Source organism: Herpailurus yagouaroundi, unplaced genomic scaffold (genome assembly GCF_014898765.1).
Source record: "Herpailurus yagouaroundi ecotype Mexico unplaced genomic scaffold, PumYag 246, whole genome shotgun sequence".
Lineage (NCBI taxonomy): Eukaryota > Metazoa > Chordata > Mammalia > Carnivora > Felidae > Herpailurus > Herpailurus yagouaroundi.
Window position 1 is genome coordinate 4463563 of NW_024412463.1, and position 8007 is coordinate 4471569.

At 46.4% G+C, this 8007-nt stretch overlaps 1 long non-coding RNA gene across 3 annotated transcripts in view; it reads right to left on the reverse strand.

The window, feature by feature from the left end:
- Nucleotides 1–5268: 5268 nt before the first annotated feature.
- LOC121020129 (uncharacterized) overlaps nucleotides 5269–8007 on the reverse strand; it is a 23169-nt gene continuing 20430 nt past the window's right edge. Inside the window, exons 3-4 of one of the 3 annotated variants that reach the window (XR_005785959.1) lie at nucleotides 7332–7463; nucleotides 5269–6209 (exon numbers count right to left, since the gene is read on the reverse strand). This is a non-coding gene — a long non-coding RNA (uncharacterized LOC121020129). Of the gene's footprint in view, nucleotides 7464–8007 lie in introns of all 3 variants that reach the window. The other 2 variants (XR_005785960.1, XR_005785958.1) reach the window with 2 other exon arrangements.

Here is an 8007-nt window from a genome sequence, read left to right on the forward strand (position 1 = left end):
CCCCCCCCCCCCCCCCCCCCCCCCCCAGACCAGAAGCCCTGCCTTGAGGGGTATGGAATGGAATAATGTCTCCAAAAAAGGTTAGCACAGAGCCACGCACTTACTAAATGCCTAACCTATAATTAGCACAGTGCTGGCTAATATTTACTGAGCGTCAACCATGTCGTGCTTACTGTGTGTTACTTCCTCCCCCCTCCTCCAGACAATCCTAGGAGGCAGACACTATTATGATCCTATTTTATGGAGGAGGAGGCTGAGATAAGGCACTAAGCCAAGGCATGAATGTTAGTCATCATTATTTGTCCTCCGGCAACACTGGTGGAGGTTATGGTGACCCAACAGCTCAACAGGAATGTCAGCACAGACAGGCCACAGTTGCCGAGGCCGGCACTTTTTAGGTGGTCGAAAGTGAAGAAATACCATCTTTGACAAAAGCGCATTTTTGTTTTCATCCGCCATGCAATGTATTTTATTGAGGTATAATTTACCTACAACACAACTGACCGAGGTTGTCTTCTTTAGAATTCTGCCAAACGGATACTGCCACGCAACCATGACTACAACGATGACAATTACTGATTTGCATTTTGTCTCTAGAGTTTTGCCTTTTCTAGAATTTCATATACACAGAATCATGCACTATTTTCCCTGAACATGTCTTTGGGATTCACCCACGTTCCTGAAGCATATTAGTAATTCCTTCCCTTATGTTGCTCCTGGGTAGCGCCTCGGAATGGGATTGTTGGGTCGTATGCTAAATGTTTCACTTTATAAGAGACACTAAATTGTTTGGCCAAGTGGCTGTGCCCTGTTGCATCCTCACCAGCATTGTACAACAGTTGCAATTGCTCCACATCCTTGCCAGCAGCTGGCATTATCAATTTTTAAAACTTTAGCCATTCTAGTGGGTCTGTGGTAATAGCTCATCGTGGTTTTTTTTTTTTTTTAATTTTTTTTTTCAACGTTTATTTATTTTTGGGACAGAGAGAGACAGAGCATGAACGGGGGAGGGGCAGAGAGAGAGGGAGACACAGCATCGGAAACAGGCTCCAGGCTCCGAGCCATCAGCCCAGAGCCTGACGCGGGGCTCGAACTCACGGACCGCGAGATCGTGACCTGGCTGAAGTCGGACGCTTAACCGACTGCGCCACCCAGGCGCCCCCCTCATCGTGGTTTTAATGGGCATTTCCCTAACAGCTGATGATACTGAGCGTCTGTGTGTCTTTATTTGTTATTCTTTTTTTCTTTTTAGAGAGAGTGAGTGCGCCAGTGCAGGAGAGAGGCAGAGGGAGATGGAGGTGGGAGGGGAGAGAGAAAAGATATATATAGAGAGAGAGAATGGGAGAGAATCTTAAGCAGGATCCATGCTCATCATGGAGCCTGACCCGGGACTCGATTCCACGGTCCTGGGGGATTATGACCTGAGTCAAAATCAAGAGTCAGAAGCTTAACTGACAGAGCCATCCAGGTGCCCCATTATTTGATATCCTTATTATCTCCTTTCGTGAAGTGTCTGTTTAAATATTTTTCCTATTTAAAAAAAAATTTGTCTTCTTATTGTGTCCTATAGATTTCTCTATATATTCCTGACATGAGTCTTCCATCAGAGATATGCTTTGCAAATATTTTCCCAATTTTTGACTTGGCTTGCTCATCTCCTTCCTTCCTTCCTTCCTTCCTTCCTTCCCTTTCTTCTTCCTTCCTTCCTTCCTCCCTCCCTTCTTTCCTTTCCTCCTTCCTTCCCTCCCTCCCTCTTTCTTTCTTTCTTTCTTTCCTTCGGCTCCATGAGTTCAGCTTGGAGCTTGAACTCATGACCCTGGGATCAAGACTTACATGCCCTACGGACTGAGCCTGCCTGGAACCCCTGCTTGTTCATCTTCTTAACAGTGTCTTTTGAAAATCACGCGTTTTTAATTTTATGAGATCTAATTTATCCATTTTCTCCTTTATGTGAATGATTGTGTATCTTAAGAAATATGCGCCTGACTCAAAGTCACAAAGATTTTTGGCCTGCCTTCTTCTAGGAGTTTTACAAGTTTATCTAGGTCTGTTAGCTCTATGGCCCATTTCAAATTAGTATTTCCTGTATACTGTGAGGAAATGGCCAAGGTTCATAATTTTTGCGTATGGATATCTGATTGTTCTAGCATCATTTGTGGAAAAGATGACCATTTCCCATTAATTAACTTGGCACCTTTTTATAAAATCAACTGATCATATTTGTGTGGGTATATTTCTAGATGTTCCATTGATCTCTCTCTCTCTATTGATCCTCACAGCAATGAGGTGCTGCCTTGGTTACTGTAGGAAGTCTTGAACTCCAGTAGCTGAAATCTTCTGGTTTTATTTTTTTACCCCAACATTCATTTATGGAGCACCAACTCCATATGCAGTCCCATTCATTTGTTCACCGACTCATTCAAGAAATATTTCTGGAGCATTGATTGGGTTCCAGGCTTGGATTTACATGCGGGGGCACAGTGGTGATAAAATATATATAAATTCCTTGCTCTCATGAAGTTTACAATCCATTGGGGGTTGGGGGGTCGGGAGTTGGAATGATAAGCAGAAATATATACATTTCATTTGTCAAATTCATATATATATAATATATATTCATACATATCAAATACACATACAGTGCATGTGAGTGTGATCAGATAGTAACCAGTGCCATGAACAAAAATAAAGCAAGGAAAGGAGAGAAGCAGTGAGGGAGAGGCTCTCTAAGGACGAGAGTTGGACATCACCCCACAGAAGCAAGAGTTTGAGCCACACAACACGTGCTCCTCAGTGCAGAAGGGAAAGGAGTACCCAGAGACTGAACAGCCAGGGAAACATTCCGATGAGGTTTCTGCACTATATTTGTTTAGCAGAAACAATCCAAGTTATAAAAAATTCCACATAGTGGTCATTTCTATGAAAAAAATAAGCAGAATGACCTGGATGGCGGTTGAGTTGAGACTTAAATGAGCAGCTGCAGGCAGTTATGTGAAGCACCGGACGAGGGCTTTTCAAGAGAGAGAGAACATCAGGTACAAAGGCCCTGAGGTAAGTACGAGCTTGGTGTGTCCAAGAACCAGAAAGCAGACCACTATCAGTCTTGGAGATGAAATCCAACAGATAAACAAAGACCGAATGCCCGCAGGGTTTTGTGAGCCAGGGTAAAAGTTTGGACTCCATCCTAAGGGGCCACGGACACCTTTGGGAAGCTTTAGGGATGGGAGTGGCAAGCCTGATTTCTGTTTTTAAAAGGTTGTGTGTGCTTCAGTGTGACTTGGTGGCTTTTTTTTTTTTTTTCGTAAATTTCGTAAGTCCTGGGAACCCGTTGGGGTGTGGCTGTGCCATCTGGCAGCTTCCTGGAAACCCCCTAATCTGGGAGAATTTATGAAAATGTTCAAGGATTGATGGACTTCACATTGTGACTGTTGAATTGTCTTGGGTGCCAACAGGAACTCTTCCTTTTATTGGAATGAGGAATGAATTTTGATATGTGGTCGGTGTGTGTGCGTGTGTGCATGTGTGTGTGTGCACACGTGTGTGTTTGTGTGTGTGTGTTTGGAATCCTTAGTCTTGATGAGTCACGAGGTATATTTCCACATTTTAACTAAATGAACATTCTGTTTACTGTTCATAGACCTTTTCTGTCCCCAGCTTTTAACACATTTTGCTTGATTGTCTTGAGTGCCCTCTCTTTCTTTCTCTTTCTCCACACACACACCCCAATAATTTTTTTCTGAACCACTTGTGGTTGTTATATCCATCATGGCCCTTGACTCTGAAAGACTCCAAGTTCATTTTGGCTAAGAATAGGACAGTCTCTTACCCCGCCCCTCCCCCGGGAGGGTTAACTCCGTACGTTTATACTGAGGTACCTCTTTGATCTAATTTATCATCCATATTCCGATTTCCTCTGTTAACCCAATGCTGTTGTTTATGGGATTCTCCCCTCTAGTATAGGTATAGTCCAGGCGTAGGATTTGCATTTAATTTTTATTTAATCTAATTTAATTTTAGCCTTCTTTCACCCGGAACATTCCCACAGCTTTTCTTTGTCTTTTGTGATATTAGCATTTTTGAAGAATGTGGTCCTGCCTCTGTCCCTACCCCCGTTATCATAAAGTGGTCCTCATTTTGTGTTTGTCTAATGTTCCCTCACAACCAGGTATGGACTATGCATTCTTGGCCTCAATGCGGGGCACAGAGGATGTCATTTTCTGCTCCGTTTATCACCTCCGGAGGCATACAATGTTTCTCTCTCTGTCATTCTTGATGTTAAATACCCCCAACCTTTCGTCCAACATTTGTGGACGACATGAAGTGGAAAGAGAGGAAGAAAGTGGAAAAAAAAAAAAAAGAGGAAACATGTGACTCAGCATTAAGTTCCTGACTCATCGTGTTGCTGATTTAACCACCCAAAGCAAGGTTTTGTATAATCACAAGGGGTGAACACCTCCGTGCCCACACACCCGAACACACTCACACACACACACACACACACACACACACACACACACCCCTGCATGCCCAGACCTAAGCTAAGTTCCACTTTGCCTTTTTTTTAATTAAAAAAAGTTGTTTTTAATGTTTGTTTATTTTTGAGAGAGTGTGAGTGGGGGAGGGGCAGAGAGAGAGAAAGACACAGAATCTCCAGGCTCCGAGCTGTCAGCGCAGAGTCCGACGTGGGGCTCGAACTCCCAAGCCGTGACATTGAGACCTGAGCCGAAGTGGGACGCTTAACCCACTGAGCCACCCAGATGCCCCACCTTTTTTTTTTTTAAGCTGACCAACAAAGTTCTGCATCAGCACGTGGAGCATTGGAAGAAATAATCTGGAGAGATTTTAAAATTCTGAATTAAGGCTTCACATCATTATTACTTCCTAATTCTTTGGGCTTTAAAGGATTTGGTGCTATGGTTAGGATGTTTGTGGGTACCAGTCAAGCATATGCATTAGCTTAAAGCAGTGGTTTTCAGCCCTGGCAGTGCATTAAATTCTCCTGGGGGCATTTACCATCCACTGCTGCTTGGATCCAGCCCCGGGTCAACTGAATCGGAGTCTCTCTGAGGGTGGGGCACCGGGATGGAAGAATTTTATTTTTTTTAATTTTTTTTTAACGTTTATTTATTTTTGAGACAGAGAGAGACAGAGCATGAACGGGGGAGGGGCAGAGAGAGAGGGAGACAGAGAATCCGAAGCAGGCTCCAGGCTCCGAGCTGCCAGCACAGAGCCCGACACGGGGCTGGAACTCACGGACCGCGAGATCATGACCTGAGGCGAAGACAGCCGCTTAACCGACTGAGCCACCCAGGCGTCCCGGGATGGAAGAATTTTAAAAGCTCTGTGGGAATCTTTAGCGTCCTGTCAAGGTGAAGAACCACTAGCTTATGGGTGCGATTCCAGAGCTTCTGTGATCCCGTCTTTAACTTTTGGTTAATGGCTAAAGTGTATCGAGCATTTACGGCTCATTGTGGGCATTCATGGATTTGGTTTCCACGGCATCCGTTTTCTTTCTACTGGTGAAGGTGAAAAAGCTCCCTGGCTTTTCTCTGGCTAACTACATCCCTGCTTACCGATTGTGTGGTTGATGACCCTGATTCTTGACTTCAGGAATGGCCGGTTGATTCTTAGGCTTGACGAGTGGATTGATTCACCAGTGGTGTTAGTCTGATAAGGCTTGAGCCAAGACTTTTGCTGGAATTACCGGCAAAGAGGTGTTTTAGTTCCGGTGGGGCTGGTAAACCAGGTGAACCAGGGACCGCTCCAGAAAGAGAACCTATCCAAGAGCAAAGTCAACGTAGAAGAAAGCAGGAAAAGAAACAACCTCAGCGGATATATGGCTCGGACCCCAGGCTTGGATCTAGCCACGCCTGAAGCTATCAGTCCTCGCTCTTTAAGTCATATGAGCCAATGAGTTCCCATTTTGCTTAAACCAGTTTAAGGTTTAAGAAGCAGGTAAGAAAATCTCAGCCATAAAGACCTGACAACTTGACCTGAGGTTGAGTTATCAGAGGCAGGAAAGCCTTATAGAGGGAGAGTTCAAGCCAGAACTGCGGGATGTCACGGTCATTGTGACGGCTCCAGCTTCCTCCTCAGTGGGGCAGAGGCCGGGTTGATGGGGCTGGCCACGCAGTGCTCCCTCCAGACTCAACTACCTAGCCTGCCATGGCCCTGGGCACTGGGTGGTTGTTGATGCCATTTTTAGAAGCCTGTGTAAAAATCGACAAGACATTTGGGAAGGTTGCAGGAGCAGGAGATGTGGACGTTTCTAGAATGAAAACCGCCTCCTTTGGCCACTGCTACATCTGCTTCGTTTGGGTCATGTGTGCACAGACACCGACAGGAAGTTTGGGCTCTTATTGGTAAGGCCGTTTTCTATGCTCTGTCTCCCCTACCCCTCTCCCATCCCCCAATTCAGGCAGAAGCCAGCCCTCCATCATCTTTGTCCCCGTCACATGGTGTACGCCCTCCAACCTCGCCCTCACCGGCCCGGCCTGCTGTGCCACTAGGACATCAGGTGACGCAGAATCTAAGAGCTGATGGCAGCCTGGGCCCTTACAATTTGCAAAGCCATCTGGGAGGCCCTCACGTGCCCGTGGGTCCTCTCCCCAACCCCGGTGAAGTTCAAAAGAAAACGGTATTAAACCATAAAATGGAAAGATAGTTTTGGAAATGACCACAAAATCACACGCAACGATTATTTTCTTTTGAGACGGATGCTTTTTTTCTTTCTTAGGGAGGTGAACCCCTTCTTTGCCAGTGCCTCAACTAGCTGCCTGGTGAGAAGCCCCAAGCTGACTTGTCCAGCCAGCTCGGCTAACACACCGGCCACCTAGTCTGCTCCCCAGCCCCAGAAGCAGGTGCTACTCAGTGATTCCTGTTTGAAGAAGTGGAGATTCTCTTGATCTTCTGTCTTTCTAACTGCATCCATCCACCCATCCATTTATCATCTATCTATCTATCTATCTATCTGTCATCTATCATAACTATCCATCTATCTTTGTCTCTTACTCCTGACTTTGAACTTACCCGGGTCTGTTATGTTTTTTGTGGTTACCTTATTCATCCTCCATCAGGATACTCCGGGAAGTGAAAGGAGGCCCAGGTGGCACTTGGGCACATGCTGGTGATGCCTCGGCGTCCCGGGATGTGTGGTGGGGGTAGGGGTACTCCCCCAGTCTTCCTCCCCCTGCCCCCCGCCCTCGGCTTATCCCCAAGGCTCTGAAAGGTGTGTCGAGCGTGTTTTACCAACGGTCTCTGAAGGGGTGGTAAAGAAAGCTTGTGTAGTTCATTCAGTCGGAGAGAAACTGAGTCACAAAGCGATGACTTACAAAATCGCAGAAAGGAGGTCACAGGTGAGGTGGGGCCAAATCGCTCGCACAGGACCCCTCGGTGCAGGTGACAAAGCTCCCTCCGGCCAGCATCCATGGGTAGGAACGGAGCTCCCGGCCTCCTGGAGCGAGCTTGTCGCAAAGAAATAATAAAACCCACTGAACCCATGCCCTATGCCTTTGCCAGGCCTTCTACACGCATGGGCTTATTTGTTCCTTAAGGAAAGTGCGGTTATTCCGGAAAAGGAAATGAAGGTGCCACACATACTGGGGACTTGTCTCTTCCCCAAAAGGTATAATGGAGTGATACTAGGTGTTTGCCATTTGGACACCCCTTCAAAAAGGTTTTTGAAAATCTCCGGAAGGGCAGCAGACACTCATTCAGAAAGGAGCTTTCGGATCTCAGGAACGTGTTCAGTGTGCCCCAACAGGCAAGACGAAATAACCCCGACTGGCAACTTGCCTCAGCACCTCACCCCTTAGATACATAAAAACAAATCACCAACTATGCTCAGGAATGAGTTAGCAGCAGTGCTGAGGAGCTGAGAGCAGGAATAGAATCAGCTGGGGCTTCGGCCCCCTTCTGTAGGGGCAGGGACTGTGGTGGAGGGGGAGGAGGGGGAGGAGGGGGAGGAAGGGGAGGAGGGAGAGGAAGGGGGAGGAGGAAGAGAGGAAG